Source organism: Mytilus californianus, unplaced genomic scaffold (assembly GCF_021869535.1).
Source record: "Mytilus californianus isolate M0D057914Y unplaced genomic scaffold, xbMytCali1.0.p SCAF_8, whole genome shotgun sequence".
Classification (NCBI taxonomy): Eukaryota; Metazoa; Mollusca; class Bivalvia; order Mytilida; family Mytilidae; genus Mytilus; species Mytilus californianus.
In genome coordinates, this window is record NW_026262734.1 from 44884526 (window position 1) to 44906955 (window position 22430).

Here is a 22430-nt window from a genome sequence, read left to right on the forward strand (position 1 = left end):
GTTTTGAATTTTCCTTTTTGTGATTTTACTTTTTCCTTAAAGACAGACATATACACACAATTGAACAACTACGAAAACCACCCGTCAAGATACTGACCTTCAGAATAACTCTCATTTCAGGGAATGGATAAGGAATTGTACACAGACGCATTATCGATGTACTTTTTAAAGGATGGAAAATGGCGTATTCCAAGAGATGCCTTCAAAACATCGTTTAGATATCCCTGCATTAAGTACATCTATGAAAAAGTATTTAAAATTTTTAAAAAATGTATTCACTTACAAAGCAATATTCAATTAAATATTGATTTTGTGAATGAAATCCTTAGATGAAAAGTACTGAACTAGTGTCAATTAAATATCTTTGCAGCCACATCCAAATGTGACCAGATTCAACATGTTTGTGAGCGCACAACCCTCACACTTACGTCGGAAAATTGTGTAAAAAGTAAACAAAAAATACCGAACTCCAAGGAGAGTTCAAAACGAAAAATCCCTTATCTAATTGCAAAATCAAAAACTTAAACACATCAAACGAATGGAAAAAAACTGACATATACCTTACTTGGTAAAGAGATTTCCTTATGTAGAAAATAATGAATTCAACATGGTTGTATAGCTAGCAACATGATAAAAAGAAAAACATAAAAAAAATAACGACGTAGCAACACGAACTCCACCAAAATTCAGGGGTGATCTCAGTTGCTCTGGAATGATTAGAAGATCCAACTAACCATTGATCAATAAAATAAAACGGAAACACTTAACTGCAACAAAAACAAATGCAAAACATAAAACAATGCACTATTTCGTAACAACTGCTATGTCTGATTTGGTACAAGACATTTTAAGAAAAAATGATGGGTTGACCTCGTTTTATGGCTAGCCAAACCACCCGCCTACATGACAATGTTAAAATTACCGCTAAAATGACAACAGTTCGTGACATAAATACAGTACAAATAAACGCAAGACCGCTCAGGACAGAGAAATACACGAAATAGATATAAAAATAGTAACAGCAGAATACAAACGGACACAACATATAAAAACGACTTCAAATAATAACATATGACTTTTTTAAGGATTTAACAACCGCATTTGCGAATGGATTGAAGGCTGATTTGGAAAAATTGACAAAGTCAGAACATGCGTCAAAACAATTGAATGAACAAGGTGAATATATTGAATGTATAATAATTTATAAATTACACGATTAGTAGAGCATCATGTTTACAATTTGAAAATGTCCGAAATAAAGTATTTATGTCACATGTCAGTAGAATACAATAACTTGTTTTTATATCGGTTGAGTGCTTATCACTATTGCAAACTAAGTATGTTTGTCATATTTATGTAAGCGTTTATATACTTTCCGTATTCTCAATGTAATCTGTTCTTTATACTTCGTAGCACAAGGCGATATTTTTTAAAGCTCTGAACTCTACAAAAATGCATCATTGCACAATGTTTTGTTTATTTTATAAATTTTGAACAAATTTGCTCAAGTCAATATTTTTTTGTTATATTATCCAGTGAACATTATATGATAATGAATTTATAGATTTTGTATTTAATGATAAAGCAGAGATATGTCGATATAATAATGCAAAAAATAATCGTATTTGTCCTTTTCTGTAACTTTTAAATAAGAATATATGTCCTCTTCTATAATTATTCGTGAATCTTGAATTTGTACTGCTGTCATTATTGCCAAAACATGTGATACAAGTGGAAAATATCAATGAATACAGAAAATATCATTATCAAACTTAACTCCAGAAATAATTGTGTATTTACAATAAGTAGTTTTTAAGTAATAAAATTTTCTAATTTTGTTACCAATCAAGTCAGTTTCATAAACCAAAATGTTGACAAAATGGGTATGGGATACAAGCAATGATTTTACCAGAAACATGTTCATCCCATATCGATTTTTCTTTTCAAATTTCTTAGATATGTATTTTTTCAATCATTTGTAACAAAGAAGTTCCCAAAAAAGAGAAAAATCCCAAATTTACAAAATTGACTGGATGATAACTTTTATACGAAAGAGCAACAACATTTTATTAGTTTTTCTTATATAAACACTTACCTACATTTGTTTTTCAGATAAATTTATTCAGATTGGTCCACCTTATCTTTATTGAAAGTATGACAAAAAATTTAATTGTGAAACTGTGATTTATTTTCATGATAATAGCCCAAAAATGGGTAACAATTGATGCAAAATGGGAAATTCATCAGAATTGGGTACTTTCAAATGGCCGTAGCACAAACAGAAGTGCGCCACCATATGATTTATTATTCACCATTTATTTTTTTTTTGTGGTCATATAAACCCATAAATCAGGTTTTTCAGAGGTGTACATCCTTAATACAGACATATTTTTAATGACTTGCTTAGATGTATACACATTTATTTAATAGTAAGAATGATGCTAGGACAAATGTTCATTTAAATAATAAACGATGCTTACCATAATCTCTTCATTTGGTGAATCATCGGCTTTGACCACTAAGCAACCAGATGGCTGCCAATGCAAATCACGACATGATTATCTATACATTGCAGCTGATTCATTGCAACGGCTCTTGGTTGCCCCTTTAAGTACTATTTATCGAGGATTTCAAAGTTTCAGATCACCTGAAAGAAGTGGTGTACACACGGGAATCGATATAATGCTCTATTAGTTCTACTTGATAGTATCAGCACATAATTTTAACAATTAACCACAGTTACAAAAATAGTTTAAAAATATAAAAGTAAGATATAATTGTTTGGCAAAAATGATAACAATACTTTATAAATTTCATGTGTCCGAAGCGCTTTGATATATTAACCTTCATCAGGAACGCTCTAACCTAAATGTTTGAAAGGCAAGAATTATAAAAACTAAAACAGTTGAAGACCTTAATGACAGAAAAGGACGTAAAAAGTAAAACCAAATCCATATAAGGTCAGCTTTGGCTGAGAGAGTTGAAACCTTAGTTTCTTAAATATTTCTAAGTTTGTAAACTGACTATTTTAGAAAGAGTTGTCATTAATCATATTAGTACTAAAGTAATTACTACTTAGTTGATGATACCCTCGAGTACTGTTGGTCTAACAGTAGCGGCATCGAATCAGTGCTGTAAAATTTGAAAACAACACTTGATAAATTGCATGCGTCGGAAGCGCTTCTCTTGATTTACCTTCATCAGACACTCTCAAAGCCGAATATTTGATAGGTAGGTGAAAGTATAAAAGGGATTAAGAGTTATAAATAAAATCGCATAGACTACTATTTAGATGAGATAATGTTGCCATCATAGTACGCATCTTCTGCAATGCATGCAACCTTTATATGATTCAAAACTCGCATAGAACTGTGAGAGCAAGGTACATATTGAAACCTTTTCCCGTAAAGTTAACGATGATAAGAATGTATGACAAACATTATAATTGTACAGGTACGTAGAGAAATTGAAGTATAGTAACAATCAACAAAAATATATTGTCGCCGATAAAACTTCAAGTGATAATAGCTCCTAGTTTAGCTTGCAAATGTTTTTATGTTTAAAAGTACAAAATGTATACCACTTTTTATAAAATCGCCAAACTGAGAACTTTCTTTGCGAAACATAATCAACTAAAATACATTTTTGGTAATGGCTTGTTCAAATGGTATTTTTTATTCGATTTTACTTTTTAAATAATAGCGCAAAATAATAGATGTAAATACGAAACCTAATGTTTTTGGGTAGTCAAAGTTGATATATTTGAGATTTTTAAATATGTCAAACATGACAAATATGCATATTTTTTTTTAGAAAATACATATTTGATAGTTCTATCTTGTTGTTGTAGGTTTGCATTCGTCATAGTTTAGTTGGATGCCAAATTTAACAATATGATAAAAGAAATGCGCAAATACAGAGGGAGACATCACAAAGATTAAAACCGTAAGGGAAATAGTAATGCAGATACCAATCTGAATGTTTAAATGAGGGCGTAGTGGTTTGTCAAGTTGATAATTTGTTTTATTACAATAACAAACAGTTAATAAAATATAATGTCCATACATACCTTTAAAATATACGATAAGGGTAGGTCTCTGTAACCTTTTTAATTTTTGATCCATACAAATTTTCGGGGCAGTCTTTTGAATGTATCATGTCACTTGAAAACCATTGTCTTACAATATCTTTTCGCTCTTTATTTGCCCAATTTCAGCTGTTAGCTTTCAATCAACCTTTATATATAACGTTGAACATTCTTGCTGGAAGTAAATTCAGTAAAAGCGCGTCGGAAAAGTGATATTCAAAAAACGTTGTTTTTATACTTTCAAAAAGATATCACATCATGGATTTCAGCAAAGCGTGCATAATCTGCCATGACAATTTACACTCAGTTAAAATAACACAGTTTGGAAAAGAACACAATCATTTAAAATATAGACCAAACTACTATACTGATATTCAAAGATCTTAAACACACCGAAAGATCCAAATTATGTCGCTAATGAGTTGAGACATCGACAAATCATATCGGTCAACCAATTCTTGATGGTGACCGTAAATCTTATCTTTCTCATAACTCTGTTGTAGCAATTTTTGTGTAAGTAGCACATCTCTGTTAATTTGGTCGGTATAGTGTAGACATGCACGAGTATGACGTATAGACTAAAATATGTAGCAGAGCGTATGGTACTGCTGAGATTTGAGAAACTGACAATGAAATCATCACGTGTATCAGAGATTCATGCTTGAAGCCATCCATCGGTGTCAAAATCGAAGAAAGGAATGCGAAATGTAGAATTCTGAGTGAGAGAACATTTTCAAAATACCTAAAAGTGGAATTATAAATTTGTAAGATGCCTTTTCTTTAGGTCTTTCAAAATGTCCGGTATGATTTCTGCTTCATACATTGTATATGTACAATGCAGGTCAACTGGTATACACATTATGATACCGACTGTCTGCTTAAGTAATATTTCATCTAACTCAACAAATAAAGTATCAATCAAAAAGTTTAGCATTTTTATGATACCACTTTCTGTATTCAGTGAGGGAATAAGTTCATCATAAAGATGGATATGTTTTATCCTAGCACAAAAAATTGTATCAACCTTTCCCAATTGTGACGAAAAAGTTCTGTTAAAAGAGACGATACCGTCGATCTATCAAATAAACTTTGGAAATTGTAGTGTAAAAAGTAGAATATCAAATATTTTGATATAACTGCAACATTGGAAAGTTTGTCATTGAAAAGTTCGCAAATAATCTTAGAATTTAGACCGAATGATGGTTAAAAAACCTCATTTACAATATTTCTATGAGTCATATTTTCTTGACAAACTTGCTTTGTATCGTGCTTTACAGGTATTTTTGTAAAGTTTATGTAATCAGTATGAAGATGAATACTTACAAATCGTCCTTGTTCATTTTATAAATAACAATTGACTAAGTCTAACATATTACGGTCCAACTCTGAAAAGCCTTCTTTTTTATTAACTTTCTAATAGATAAGGTTTTGTGTACATATATTTCATACCGATATAACATGTTACTTTTATTATTCTTCCCTTATTGTGAGAATAGAAAATAAAAAAAAAATAGAATAAATACTACAAACGATAAGACAGAAACAATACCCGATCAGAATCACAAATAAAACATCATAACTAAATACATGAATGTGGGATAAACGCATACTGAGACACGTCATATATCAATGCAAATTCACACTCAGCAAATATATTCGGTAATATGTCACGTTCGGTACTTAAAAAACCAGACGACGTTAATGGTAAACCCCAACCTAAGACGTGGTAAAAATGTCCTAATTTGGTTTAGACATAGACACATCGTATGATGGTGTCCATAAAATTCACTGAGTGTGATTTTTAATCTTTCCTCCACATAACTTTGTTGGAGCAGTTTCTGTGTAAGGAGGACACTCCTGTATATGAAGTCCGTACAGTGTGAACATACACGCGAACATAACGTATCAACTGATTTATGTAAACACCATACAATGGGGCAGAAGGTATGTTACTGCTGAGTAATGGGAAATTGATAATTGGGAAGTTGAAATCATCCTGCTTGTCATAGAATTTAGTGGGGAGTCGTCCATCTGTGTCAATATTGAGGAAAAGATCAAGGTATGAAGCAGTACTTCTAGCTTGACCTTCGTAAAACATAAATTCAACTTTTTTAAATGGATATTTCCTGGCGACACATAGAAAAGCTAGGTAAACGGATATTTGCAACTATGTTACAGTAACATCTAAGTTTTACGAAGGCTAAGCTTATAAAAACAATACAGTCATCTCCTAAATGTTCACCGGAGCACGATTTCTAGACCTTTTTGACGGTACCAGCAATTCAGTCCATGTCCGTCAACGTTCTGGTCATTCTAATATTTCAACCGCAACCCACGATTGCTGTTTTTTATCTACAAAACTGGACTATGAAAGAAACAGAAAAAGCATCAAGTGTCCAAAGACTCGAATACATATTGAGACAGAGACTCAGAAACTATTTCTGTGAAATAGGTTACACGCTAGACGTCATTACTAAAGCGTAGTACTGAGACGCCGCCATTGACTTGCATGGCTTGGATTGTGCAGCAAAGTGAGGGTCAAGGACCTGCTTAAGTGGGGTCAGGTCATATATGAATCAAAATTCGTGCTGCAGAGAAGTACTGAACGCACAAATGTCTCCAGACGCTTAAATGAGAAGTTTGCATGGAACGACAGCATTGAGGTCTACAGTTTTAGAGGAGAAAGTGTGATGATAAAGGGTGCCAAATCCCACTCACGAACAACTCACTGTTCAACTGCACATCAAAGCAACCATTACGCCGCCCGATACAGTATTCATTTGACACCACACATGCTGTCCGTATTAAACATCCGTATGGAGGTGTTCAAACACGACAATCCTCTTACAAGAACAGTTCTTGTTACTGTTGATCTTCTAAGCAACCAGAACTTAACCGTTTCCAACTAGCCGTCAAAAACACGAAAATTGAACCCAATATGATATTTGTCGATTTGGACAAACGCGTGCACAGGCAATCTCAACGCCACAAGCTCTTCAAGAACTGCACCAGGTTTTTAAACAGGAAAACGGGAAGTTGGACTGCATTTATTGGTTGATCGAGGCTGTAACGATACGTCTCCGTGCTGTGTTAAAGGCTAATGGTGGCACAATAAATATGGACTTTGAGCTGACGTCATCTGAACGCTGCATAATTTTAGGAATAACTTCTTAGGAAGAAAGATAAGAAGATAGCAATATCCTTTAATTTTACTTTCCGCTATATAGATGAAGTTCTCTCACTAAATAATTTAAAATTTGGTGACTATGTTGAACGCATCTATCCCATCGAACAAGAGATAAAGGATACAACAGATACAGTTAAGTCGGTCTCATATCTTGACTTGCATCTAGAAATTGACAATGAGGGTCGGTTAAAAACAAAATTTTTCAACAAAAGATAATGATTCCAGCTTGCCAATTGTGAACTTTCCATTTCTAAGTAGCAACATTCTAGCAGCGCCTGCATACAGAGTATATAACTTCAAGTTGATACGATATTCCCGTGCTTGTATTTCCTATCATGATTTCCTTGATAGAGGGTTGCTGCTCACAAAGAAGCTTATAAACCAAGAGTTCCAAATGGTGAAGTTGAAATCATCCCTTCGTAAATTTTACGGACGCCATAACGAGTTGGTTGACCGTTATGGAATAACCGTTCCGCAGATGATATCGGATATGTTCCTTACATCGTAACTACAATCCACTTCCCTTTTCATGAATGTGACCTACCGAATTAGACTATTTACTGGGTTTGTTATAACATGAGCAACACGACGGGTGCCACATGTAGAGCAGGATATTCTTACCCTTCCGAAGCACCTGAGATCACCCCCAGTTTTTGGTGGGGTTCGTGTTGATAAGTCCTTAGTTTTCTATGTTGTGACATGTGTACTATTATTTGTTTGTTTGTCTTTTTCTTTTTTAGCCATGGCGTTGTCAGTTTATTTTCGATCTATGAGTTTGACTGTCCCTCTGGTATCTTTCGTCCCTCTTTTACGTGAACATAGTTTACATTAAAATGCACTTTAGAGTCCGAAAAACCAATATGCTGAATTTCTCTTATATTTTCTCACCGATTGCGTTTATTTGTTGTGAGATTATTTGTGTTTATTCAATTTATACATTTATATTTATATTTATACAAAAATGTACTTTTGTAAGCTCGTTCACCAGACAGTTACATTATAAACATTATGATAACAGATAATATGCATTGATTGTGGAGAAGCTGCAAAGGTGTCGTGTCGGTTGAAATAAAACGTATGAAAAAATTCATGAAAATGGCTAATATTAAAATCTGAATAATTTAAAATATGTTACAAATTGTGACTTAAATGGAGAGTTGTCTCATTGGCACTCATACCACATCTTCTCATACCTATTGTATGGTTTGCCATCATATATATCATCAAACCTGATACACAATCGACATTGGAACAAAGATAGGTATATATCTGTTCTAAAACTTGCGTTATTTGTTTTTATTTTGATGTTAAATTCTGCTGAAGAATCGTAAACCCATAAAGAAAAAAACAGTAATGGCGAAATGATAAAGTGTAGTAATGAATATTCGTTCCTGATAAGATGTACTATTATGATTGTTAAATACAAGGCAACTTTTTATGGAAGGTCATAACTGTCACTTATTGTTTTCACCAATAACATTTTTTTGTGGAATTTCAATTCTTCAAGCTCTGTTTGTAAACATTTTTGCATGCTAGCTGAATTTTCATATAAATAATGTTTTCAGAACTGCTACTGATTGACTACCACTCTCCTACTATACAGTCTACCAAATTCCCTTATAGCTTGTAGTGCATCGGTATGGCAATGGTTTAAATGATATTTGTTTACGTAGATTTCCAATTTCAAAAAAAAATGTATCGTTCTATATGTAGTATTGCCAGTATTTGAGCGGTTATTTGGTGATTCTATATATTTTGTGGATAAGGTTAACAGAATGTCGAAGATGTGCAGTCATGTAAATTTCGTTATACTAAATAAATGTCATAGTATATCAATCTGAGGTCTAACCTTGATATTTCTATCATTCATTATTTGGTCAGTACATAATTGAATTCATTGCATCATATATTTATGATTTCGTTTTGCTAAACGATTTTTACTTACATGCAATTATTTCAGTTTTAAGACATATATTTAAAAGATTTACCAAAAGTTGGTGGAATGGTCTAGATTGGGCATTGATGTTAGCATATACATGTGGAATGGGCTTTAAATTTGGAGGCAGTGCGATTCATGAAGATCCGGCCAAAATAGTATTGGTCGTAACTTTCATTCTTCTCAACATTCGTATACTAAATATGTTTAGTGCGATTCATGAAGATCCGGCCAAAATAGTATTGGTCGTAACTTTCATTCTTCTCAACATTCGTATACTAAATATGTTTAGTATATCTGAATTTCTTAGACCAATACTTGTTATAATCCAGAAAATGGGAAGAATATTTTAACATTCTGATGACAGAAACAATTGCAAACAAAGGGAATAGCCTTATTCTGAATCAAGAGCAGAAGAAGATAAAATTTGAATGTAAAGGAAACTAAAACACATTTAAATTCGACAGAAAAAAAATGTGGTATATCGTTGGTCTTAACTTGACATTTTTTAAGAGTTTTGTAATACACCCATAAGCAAATTTTAATTTTTCAGAAAAAAAAGTATACTGATTTATTGCAATTGATTGGTAACCCGTATTTGTTTTTGTCTCAATCGATTTATGACTTTCGAAGAGCGGTATAGTACTGTTGCATTTATTGGTAACCGGCTTCTAACTGTATGTAACCTTACCTGAAAATTTGTTCAAGGCACTCAACTCATTTGTCTAAGTTGGAATACAGTTATTCATGTTATTATACCAAATTTTCAAGTTTAAATAGACATATAGAAACAAACAACAACAGTACTACACAAAGAAAGGGAGCGCAGATCATCAAAACTGTATTAATACTTGTGCAAATGTTATAAGATTTCATTGATGGCCTTTCTGTCTCTTTTAAGCGCAAGGACACATTTGTCTTTCTAATTATCCTGACAGTTATACTGGTGAGCTACAATGTATCAGTCCATTCCTTGCTCTACCCACACTCTGAATTTAGTTGGTCAGAGATAGAGACAGTAATGCAACATGGTTATTGGATGCTTTTTTTAGAACTAAATCTAGAAGGAGATACACGTGGGTTGAATGATAAAGTCTCTCAAGTGTGACACATTGTTATAATTTGCCATTTAAGCTATTTCATGATTCAAAACCCTTTGATAATCTTCGTTAACGTTTCAACAATGTTCTCTATATTAGCCTAGTAAGACCGTGGTTTCACTAGGTCAGCTCAATTTTAGACCAAGAACTAACTATACTTAGTTACCTTATCAAAGGGAAGCAATTATAAATATATAATATAAACCAGCAGTAGCACATCGGTTTTCCTTATTTTTTAATGTTCTCTTATCCAACAATATTATTTACAAATAGTTTTCATTGATGATTTCTTTTTCAAACATAGTTGTAGATTAATTTTTTAATTGATAACGAAATGCTTTCCCAACCCTTTTTTTTTAAACTTCGTCATGATATGTAAACATTTTATTGAAAGCATTTATTTCTTACGTCTTTACTGGAAAGTGACAAAATCTTCATAAAGGTTATGCTTAGCGCCTACAACATATCAAAAGAAGTAAGTTAAATTCAAAACGGAAAATCCCTTACCAAATGGCAAATATCAAAAGCTCAAACTCATTAAACAAATGGAAAGCTATTGTTATATTCCTGATTTAATGCAGGCATTTCCGTACGTAGAATTATCATTTGTGAATAATTTAAGATATTTGCAATATGAAAAGACCACAAAAATATAATAATCGGACTAACAGAATATATCATTACAATATACTTTTATACATTTGCATTCTATATGAAGACCTATAACCCTCTGTAAAATTCAAAAGATGGTTTATAATCTTATGTTCACTTGTGGTTTTATTTGCGTATACCTAACATCGTTTTTATTATTATATTTTTGATATGTCAGATAATTTTGGCAAGCTTAGAACCATGAGAACAGTAATTCTTTTTTCTTTTTCCCCAGTATTTTTGTACAGCGCAAACTTTTGATCTGAGACTAACATCAACATAGGAAGCGGAGAGAAATGGAGCTATAAAGTTAGTTTTAAACAATTTTTTTCTGGTGATCTGCAGTAACAATAATGCACTGTTCATTAAAAATTCTTGATAATTTGATCTTATAAAATGTACGCAAAAAAAGTGTAAAATGATAAGGGGAAAACGACTGAAATTGACTGCAAAGGTTTTACGCTCATCATTGCGATATTAGTGTAGAGTATGTTAACATGGTTAGGGAACGTAGAGTTATTTTCTATTGATCATCTTCATTCATTCCGATATTTCGTCCTTTGGTTTTTTTCCCTGAACTACTTCTTAGACAGATATGATAATTCCAAAATGGGAATACTTACGTGCACCAACTGTATAGATGGTAGTATTACAAAGTAATCAAAAGTAAAATAACAAAATACCGAATTCCAAGGAAAAGTCAAAACGGAAAGTCTCTAAACAAATGGCAAAATCAAAAGCTCAAATACATCAAACGAATAAAAAACAACTGTCATATTCCTGACTTGGTATAGGCAATTATGTAGAAAATGGTGGATTAAACCTGGTTTTATAAGTAGATAAACCTCTCAATTGTATGGCAGTTGCATGAAACAACAAAGCAAACAGACATAATAGGTGCAAATGTCAAAAAGTGGGTACAACAGTCAATATTGTGTTGTCAGTCTTAATTACTTTAAAAAACTATTAGTTTTCTTGTTTAAACTATTTTACATTTGTCATTTCGGGGACTTTTATAGCTGACTATACTGTATGGGCTTTCTCATTGTTAAAGTGACCTAGATTTGTAAATTTTTGTGTCATTTTGTCTCTTGTGTAGAATTCATTCTCTCATTGGCAATCAAACAACATATTCTTATTTTTAAATGTCAACAAAAACAAATGGCCCTTAGACACCGTAAAGACAAGGCACATAGGCAAAAACAAAAGACAATAATACGAAAAATGATCATAGCACAATAACACAATGGCGGGAGGAATAAATATCTAACTACACAAACATGATATTACCAAAAATCATGGGCTTTGCTAATTGTTGGAGGCCGTATGGTGACCTATGGTTGTTAATTTCTGCGTCATTTGGTCTCTTGTGAAGAGTTGCCTCATTGGCAATCATATCACGTATTCTTTTTTTATAGTTACAAATATACAAAGAATATTACAATGAACACTATAACATGTATTTACCGTGATAAACAACGTCAGGAACATGAGTATATACAATGTACTTCAAGAACATCGTGTATTATGTGTGAAGTTGATAAACTATTAGTAGCATCTGCAAGCTTTTGAATACCGATTCAGTTAGGAAATGTATATTCCAGATGCAAGTGAAATTGTTTTATATGTATGACGTCATCATGGCGTAATAAGTATGTTAGTACATAAGGGCATATTGATTCTATATTTGTCAGATATTCTTAAATAACACAGACAAATGGTTTTATATACTACTACATTTACTTCACTATATTAGTAGCTTAGGACAAATTGTGACTCTTCGTGAACCTATTCTTTTGGTTGAAAAATGCCCAGTTAATCCACCGAAAATTGATCATTGTATAATACTATTACTAATTAAATGTTTTAAAAATCAGGAGAAATAATTTTATTTATCATATAAATGTTGTTCTATTAATCAGTTGTTGATTAATTATCTGTATGGCGTGTCATCAACAAAGTAAAACATTGAATGACTGCCAGTCTATTAATCTTGGTTTTTGTTTAAATATGATAGGAAAATTGAGATCACAGAAGAAGATAACATAACGGTCAGTATTTCATATTTAATGGATGTTAAAATTGTAGTAGGTTATAACAAGACTACATAATTACAAAAACGATACCATTTTTTTCTGCACCAGATGCGCATTTCGATAATCAATGTCTCTTCGGTGATGCTCGCGGCAAAAATATTTAAAAATCCAAAGCTTATTAAAAGTGTATTTATTTAATAAAACAAATCATTGCAAACCAAAAAATCATATTTGAACCTATAGTTACACAAATCACAAACATAAACAAGTAACACGAGTAAACAAGCATTCATATCTAAGAAACCTACTGTACATCAATGATGAAACATGTTTTTGAATTGACCAATCCTTTTACACACAAAATGAGTGATTGTGCGTGCCACAAAGAATGCCAATAAGTATATATTGATTTTTAGAACATCAATTTTATTTAAATACATGGTTGTAACACAAACATATATCGAATCTATTGCGAAGAAAGACATGAGTCAGGAATATAACTTTGTATCTAGTTCTTTCGTAGTTTGGAAAGGCAGATGACAAAATCTTTCTTGAAATAAATAAAAAATAGTCAAAACAAAACTGTTGAAATTGTCTTAGATCAATATTGCCTCAGACGATGCAACCTAGTTTGTAACAAATTGGAACAATCAATTATGATACTGCCACTTGACGTTACATTATCAACAATCCAACAATAGTTTTTAAAGATTATCATTAAGTGTTGATTGAACCCTAAATGAATGTATCAAATGTCGGAATCAAATCAAAAGTTATATTTTAAAAGAGATATCTCAGATTTCGCAATGGGGCTGGATCAAGGAAAAAATGATAACTAACATAATTCGGATTAATCTACGGTATAATAATCTGTCTGGTATACTGTAATTTTCCAAAACATTTTAAACAAAAGAGACGTGTAATGTTCAACATGTTCAAAAAGAACATTAACCTCATAGGTAAAAACAAAAACTGACAATGTCATGGCAAAATAAACGAAATACGACGACATAACAAAAAACAGTACACAAAGCACAACAAAGGAAGCTAAAGACTTATTTACAAATTGAGAATTATTTTTGTAAGCAGCTTTTATATTACTTTTCGTGTCTCCCACATAGAAACTTCAGAAACAGATTGACGATTTAAACAAAACATTTGAAGAGCATCTTAACAGAAATGACGAGGTAACAGTTTGTATAAATGACATATTTCAAAGTTTTTTTGAGGGTTTTTTTTTTACAAGAAAATATTGTAATTTTAGATTAACTTTGAGATGTTTGTATCAAGTAAAAATCTTTAAAGTCCTCTGAATTGAAATTGCAATTGATTTTTTTTTTCAGTTTTACGCACTTCGGAAACCCCCTTTTTTAATTCGCCTTGGACTTCGATATTTTTGTGATACTTTTTCACATATTTCGTATACCATTATTTTACACACAATGTCAATCATATTGAAAATATCAGTAATTTTACGAATAAAAGTAGATTGGGATAAGTGCCCATTATACAAATGTACAACATTATGACACAATTACAAATGACTACGTACCTTGACCTATAATGGTTTACTTTTATAAATTGTGACTTGGATGGAGAGTTGTCTCATTGGCACTCATACCACATCTTCCTATATCTACAAACATTAGCCAGCCATTAAACATCTAATTCTGTCATTATTTAGAATAGTCAAAATCCAATGAACGTCCAACTTTATTAATTCGTAAAAGTCATATTGTTTTAGATAGTTCATCTTTGAATTAAAAGTTTATATGTAACCATCTGATAAAAATCGATAATTTGTTCTATCACTCGTCAATAATTCTGTCAAATGATAATGCGTACTATTTAAAGTACTGTAGAAATTGATTAAAGATTAAAAAAAGTCGGCAAAAAAGTTCCATGTTTCAGAAAAAAGGTAATTTATTAGATTATTTTTCAATGATTAACGTATATATAAAGATGTTATTATATTTTCATACAAAGATGTTAAAGATCATCCTCGAAAATGTGAAAGAGATCAAATCTTAGGTTTGTAAGTTGGTCACTCATAATGAACAAAATGTAACATAGGCATGTGTTATGCATATAACTAAATAATTCCATTAATTAGCCACGATGCCTCAATCGTCAAAACAACATAAATTTGACAGATACCATTATGTTTTAATTTTGTCTGACAAGTTTGCTGTAGACGTTGAGTTTGCCACCCATATATATAGCGGGTTATCAAACCACACGTCTTTTGTAGATATACATAATTTTTATTCAATAGCCTCTTTATCATGAAACGTCAAAATAAATATGGTGCTGTTTAAAACGTCGTGTGAGAAATGCTATTAATAAGTTGTTACAACTTACTTGTATCTGGCATTTTAGAAAAAAAGCAAAAAAACTTACCATATAATCTCATTTTGAGAATTAAGGCATGAACAATCCACTTACCATATCATAACTTTTTTTACAATAAAATGTCGCTTACAACACAACGTAGATTATAGAGACATATCTATATGAAAATTCACCAATGTATGTATGTCTCGTGGAATAAATGTTTACATGACCATGATATCACACTGATATAACTTATGTCGATTTACACTAAGATGATCAAACGTTATCATGATATTCACTTATACAAAAATAAACACTTCTTTGAAATGATTGACACATTGCACTATATTTGGACTGAAACAACACCCACGTTATTCGGTCGCAGATTTGAAATAAAAGCACAATTACAAAATATATGTGTTTCTATGATAAATATCTAATGATCAGCTTAAATATATTTCTACAGATATAGGGTGAATTCCAGAACACAGAAAGACAGCCTGAATCAACTTATTTTCAAAAGTGAGATATTGTCATATGCTATTACATATCAAAATGAACCGAAACTATAAGCCATTTCTTGCAACTGTACATCATACATTATGTTACATCAGTAGATTCGGCTGTTGCAGAAAATCCCATTCGTCTAAAGCTACAGCTACATTTAATATAGCCTATGATCAAGGGGGTCTTAGAACATGACAATTTCGTAGACGGTGTTGTTGTTGATGTTTAAATATCCAGTAGTTAATCACTAAATCACTGATTTTTAATTTGAAACTTGCGATCTACTTTTTGATTTCACAACCGATTTCTAAAACTAATTCGAGACCTAAAATCTATAAGTATTTGTCAATATTTTAGAATTTAGCGTATACAAGGTTCTGACTGTCCATTGAAATCAAAATAGTTTTGTCAATATTCAGACGTTTCAAATCAAAACTAAATACATAAAAAAAATATTTACAAAAATGTTCAGGTAAAGTAAAACAATGATTAGTCTATATCAACCAAAAAATCAAACCTTACACTTTATCAACTGATATATTCCTGACTTCCAGGATTTTTTTCGTATTCGAAATCTCGTCTTCAAAGTTGAGATCACTAAATACAATTCATATCAAAATTTGTATTTTCCATGAAGAATGTGAAATTACCAATAGGTAATCAGGAACTATTCATCCTTCGTGGAATTCTCGGGTCCAATCTGGCTTTTAATTGGATTTGTTTTGTTTAATCTTCAGTTGTACGTGTAAAGTAATGTAGAGTTGTTTGTGTTTCGTCGTTTTTTGTTTATTGGTATGAAATTATCAGATTACTTTTTACTCTTGATTGTCCCATATGTATTTTCTTCATGTTTTGTAAGCATTAAGTCTACTTTTAAAAAAAAATAACTGATAATAAATTCAAGCAACGTGAATTGTGTAGTGTGGTCTTTAAAATACCGATTAACAATGTTTACTTTCTATGTTTATAGAAATGAAATAAAATGATCTATGGTTAAACTATTAATACAAATAATTATACTGATAATGAAAATAATTACAAATACTTTTTTTCTGTAGAATATGAAGCTGTATAATAGCTGATTAACGAGAAGAAAAAAAAGAGACATGTTGTATCAGACATTGTATTTAATTATCATTTATGTATATTACGCATCGAGATATGTATTCTGTTTTAATTTTGTTTTAATTATTTCAAAACTATGTGTGTAACACTTCAATGAATTCATTTACAACAAAATTTTATTTTGTTTATGTATTGTTTTAGTTGTATCTATGTGAATTCGTTCTTTGGGTTGAGGTGTCGGTGAGTTTCTCATTTCAAATCATTATTTTTTTTTCTGTTGTGTGATTTAGTTGTTCAATTCTTCAGTGTATTTATAAATATAAGTATATTAGTTTTATAGATGTACTGATTTGCGATTATGTAAATGTTGTTTAACGTTTGTGAAAACATGATAGTAAACCTGCTTCATGCATTAATTTACATATGTTTTCGACGATATGAAATGTCTAGTTAGATGGAACAAAGACAATTTTTTATGTTTGTTTTTATTAACAATATTAGTGCCATTATGACTATTTGAAGCAATGCTGATTTTTTTTTAAATTCTATCAAATAGGATGTACGTGTGAAAAGAAGCGCTATATTTATATTGATAAATTATTTATTACTTTGTACTGATGAATATTTGTAAAGTGCTTATCGTTTAGATACCAGTCATTGCCATCTATGAAAAAATCCATTTATCGAGGTTTTGGACTATTATGTACATAACAAATAATTGAGAGATAAGTTTTTATTTGACTTTATTGAATCCGTATTCATGTGACCTTCAATTTAATCCCTTAGCTAGAGATGGATTACGCATGAATTATGCCTGTTAAGTTATTAAAGGTCATCATTGAAAGTGAAGCAAAGTCAAATCATTTGATTGACTGATTCGATCCACAAAAAAACTCATTCTTAAACAGGTAAAATCAAACTATAATTAACTTATTTTTTTAACCTATAACATGGAATCATAAAGACACAGAAAAAACAATTGCACGAGGTAGTTATCTATTTATATTAATGTTTATATTCATAACGTGTTATGTAACATAACATGTCGTCAGTTTTTGGAGGTCATACTGATAGTTAATTAGACCACGTCTAACTACAATACACACGAAATTCTGATAGATATTATCTAGTATATGCATTGTTAATTGTTTATTTCAGACTTTTTGTAATTTGGACATGTGTTTAGTAGAATGTTATAAATCAAATTTGAGAATTTGAGTAAAATCAACAGCTATTGCCTCTTTAAAATTGGCCCAAAGATTTTGATGTTTTCTAATCAGGCCATGATACTACTTATTTCACATAGAAATAATTATGCTATTACTATTAATTTTTTATTATTTTATTTCAAAAATCATTTTACGCCCTTATAGGCCAATGGCTTACAAACATTATACATGATATACATATACTACATATAATACAGAAAAACAATGAAAATAAACAATACAGACACTTTGTACTTTAAGCCTTTCTTATATTTATATATATAAGATATTCAAATAGTATCAAGGACTCCCTATCCTCAGTCATAGTGTTGTTTTTTTAAGGTTCCTAATTTGTTATTGCTCTGTTTTGTTTCAGAATTGAGAATATGATTTAATTTATCCAAATCGTTTAAGTTATTATATTTATTTTCAATTAAAAAATATTTTCTTAATTGTTCAGTTATTTTACATTTAAAAAAAATGGATCTCATCATCTAGTACATCACAATGTGTGCATAGTGTTTAATCTCTGGGAATTTTCCTGTATCTACAAGTTTCGAAAAATAAACAGTTATTTCACTTATTCGAAATTTATAAATTAATTACCTACATTCTTAGGAAAGAAGTTAGGGTTCAAAGTTATAGCTTTTTTTATTTATTTTTTTTTTTAATTTGGAGTGTACTTTTCTCTTGTAAATATGATATTTTATCATTATATAAATTTTCATTTGAGTTTTCCAAATTTTGTTTGTATATTAGCCTATAATTTTTGTCCTCATTTTGGTTATCAATTTCTAAATAGTTTTGACTTCTGACATAATTAACATAGGAGTACCAAGAATAAATACCTGAATTATGCAAAGTTTTGCCAAATTTAGTGTTTCTTTTAGTACGGGCTAGTTTTTTCTCTTACAAGTCTATCATGATAAAAAAAAAGAGTTTGTCTTTTTATAAAGCAATCAATGGGGAAGCTGCCTAATTCAAATCGAACAGCTATATTACAAGAGCATTCTTTTTACTCCTTAACTTATTAAATTAATTTAGTACTTTATCAGGCGTACTTTTGTCAATGAAATTAAGAGTATCTGTTTTTTTAATTATTTTTATCTCCTCTAATTGAAGCGTTATAAAAGAATGAGTATGTATCCATATACCATATTTCACTGTAATAAGTTAATATTGGTCTAACGAGTTGAGTTGAATAAATGGGTTTACAAAGTCACAGGAGTCCGACGAACTGAATTACTGTATGTTTTTATAGAATACATTACTTTCATAGAATATTTGGCTAATTCTTAAGCTTGTGCTGAATGAATTAAATTTCCATTCATACTCGCAATATTCCCAAGCAATTACACTTTTGCATTTGCTCTAATTTATCACCATTATTATCAAAATAAAATTGAGAATGAAAATAGGCAATATGTCAAAGAGACAACAACCCGGACAAAGAGCAGACAACAGCCGAAGGCCACAAATGGGTCTTCAACGCAGCGAGAAAATCCCGCACCCGGAGATGGTCCTCAGTTGACCCCAAAATAAAATTGTTAATATTTCCTGTTGTTTCTTGTGCTTAAAATCATAATTTTAGTTGTTTTAACAATTTAAAGTTAATTGCCATCTATCACAGATAGGGACAAATGGTTTAAACGTGGCTTAAGACCCTCTTTAGTTTCAGACAATATCAATATATCATCGGCAAATAAGAAGGCTTTAAAAATATTGAATAGAGTGGGATTTAAAAAATCCCCTTGTCTAACCCCTCTAGTTACTTCAAACCTGTTGGTGAGTTAATCATTAATCTTAATTGAAGATTGTGTGGTTAAATACATATTATTTCTACTTGATTCATTCTACTGCCAATACCCTGAGATAAAATTTTATATAATAAAGCAGTTCTCCAAATGGAGTCAAATGTTTTACGTAAGTCAACGAAGCATATATATAATGGTTTCTTTTCTTAATTTAAATACTGATTAATCTAATTTTTAAATATAAAAAGAATATCTGTAGTTCATAAGTTAGGAAGAAATCCAAATTGCTCTAACTAAATTTGTTTTCCATATATGTTATTATTCTGTTATCTAAAATTTACGTAATATTTTGGCAATTCTATTTAAAAGAGATATTCCTCTGTAGATATTTGGGTCTTTTGAATCTCGAGACTTAAATATTGTTACTACTAGAGAATATTGCAATGTTTCAATTTATCCAAATTACTTTCATTATGGCACATCATGTTTAAATTGACTAAGTATTGACTGTTTAAGTATGCATTATTTGAGTTGCAACGTCAGTTTTGGTCACATTTTCAACAAATCTGAACAGTTTTAGCATAATTTACTTTGGCCGCGTCGCAACATCCAAAAAGTTTTGGTGTCTGGGGGTCCAATATCATCATTGGCAACTCCTGGTTACAGAAAGTTGTTATCCTAGGTTGCGGTCTATGGTTTTCTCGAGCTTTTTAGGACAAGCACATATAAAGGATAAGAATGTGTTTACAATGCATTACAAGTAACGTGTATCAATCTTTTTAAAATTAGTTGCTCCTCGTTGTTGGGACCCATGTGCGACATATAAACAACGAGGACTTGGTGCGGAGAACTAATTTTAATTAGACTGAACGTGTACAGCTTTATTTTTAGGCCTTAAACACAATCATAAGAGCGTTTTTCCAGTATTCATTGATTTAAATAATACTTTTCATCATACATTTTAGTTCATGAAGTCATCGATTGCACAAATATTAAAACATTAAACCGGTTTTGCAGTACTGATTAAGTTTGTAAACGTTTTCTTAATTTGATGCAACAAACGTTTGGTCTAAAGCGTACATGCTAATGAACAAGGAAGTATGATATCCGCACGGAAATTGGTATTATATGTTTTCAATACCACGCGTACGACTTGTTAAATCATAATTGAAATCATATCAATGAAATGTGTTCTTCTTACTAAAGTTGTGTGATTTATGTATAAACAGATTATGCTTTTGCAAGATAAAATACTGGAATATAACATATATGTATTACCCTTATGGTTGCACGGTGTGTGATACGAAAAGGTGATACAAAAGCTGCGTTAATTTTACTGACTTATCCAGCATCATGAGACGATATTACGAGTTTTCCATTGGCTACTCACTGAATCATTGATGACTTTAAAAAATTAAGACGATGTAAATTTCGTGCATGGCAACTGAAACTTGCGATTTCTGTAATAATACCCAACACGTACAACCACTCACATTTTTCATCTGACAAATTTCTTTTTGTAAGGTTGTACATTCTTAAGCGTTTAAAAGCGTGAAAACGTCTGGTGAGACGCCAGAACAGAACATATGACGTCATACTGGGATCGGCAAAAACATACATGGCGTTTGTAAATTTGGTCTCTTGTGAAGAGTTGTCATATTGGCAAGCATACCACATCTGCTTTTTTATATGGCGTACTAGATTTGGACGTCACATAAAGAAGAAAAATGAAAACAAATATATTTTATTATCAACTTTAAATATGTAATACGTGTTAATCATTGTATAAACCATGTCTGCTTCGGTGTAAGTATTTCCGTACAAGAACAATGACAACCATTATATATTCAGGGGAATAAGGAAGTACGTTACATAGCAAGAAACCTGAATATCACTTCAGACAATCATTACGATATGAAACATATATTTGATATTTTTAGTCACATAGTGTGCTAGTGACCTAATACGATATATATGAGGTCAGTATTTCCATATGGGGTGAGAGCGAAGCTCAAATCCCCATATGGAACTTACTAACCCAATATATAAATCGTATTATGTCACTTACACTGTACGTAACGAATTTGTCTTACCGACTATCTCTTTACATGTGGTATTTAGACTAGTGGCTTATCAAAGTGAGCAAGCCTTCAATACTGTTAGTATTAAGAACCTACTTCCATTGGTCTATACAAAAACAAATGCCAACAATAAAAATGTGTACACTTTAAATGTGTTTTATCAATTCATTTCAATCGCTCATCATCAATTCTTTCGTCTGTCGAAACCTTTAAGATTTTTCCTCAACACTGTGTTGTTTTAGATAAAGGGACGTAATACCACTATTAACCGTGTATTGAATTAAGCCCCGCCTACTTACCAATATGGAATCCTACTATAGTGCCTAACACGATTTTGTGAGGTAGACGACATTGACCTTAAAACGATCGTATTGACTTTTGATGTCCAAAAATAGACAGACCGGACATATGTTGAGTTTATTCACTGGCTACTTTAGTTAAGGATAAATTTTTTTTTGTAAAGATAAACTTTAATTTTACCTGC

At 31.2% G+C, this 22430-nt stretch overlaps 1 protein-coding gene across 7 annotated transcripts in view; it reads left to right on the forward strand.

The window, feature by feature from the left end:
- The window catches only part of LOC127712112 (uncharacterized), a 468529-nt gene that overhangs the window by 322047 nt on the left and 124052 nt on the right, over positions 1–22430 (forward strand). The window lies entirely within an intron of this gene.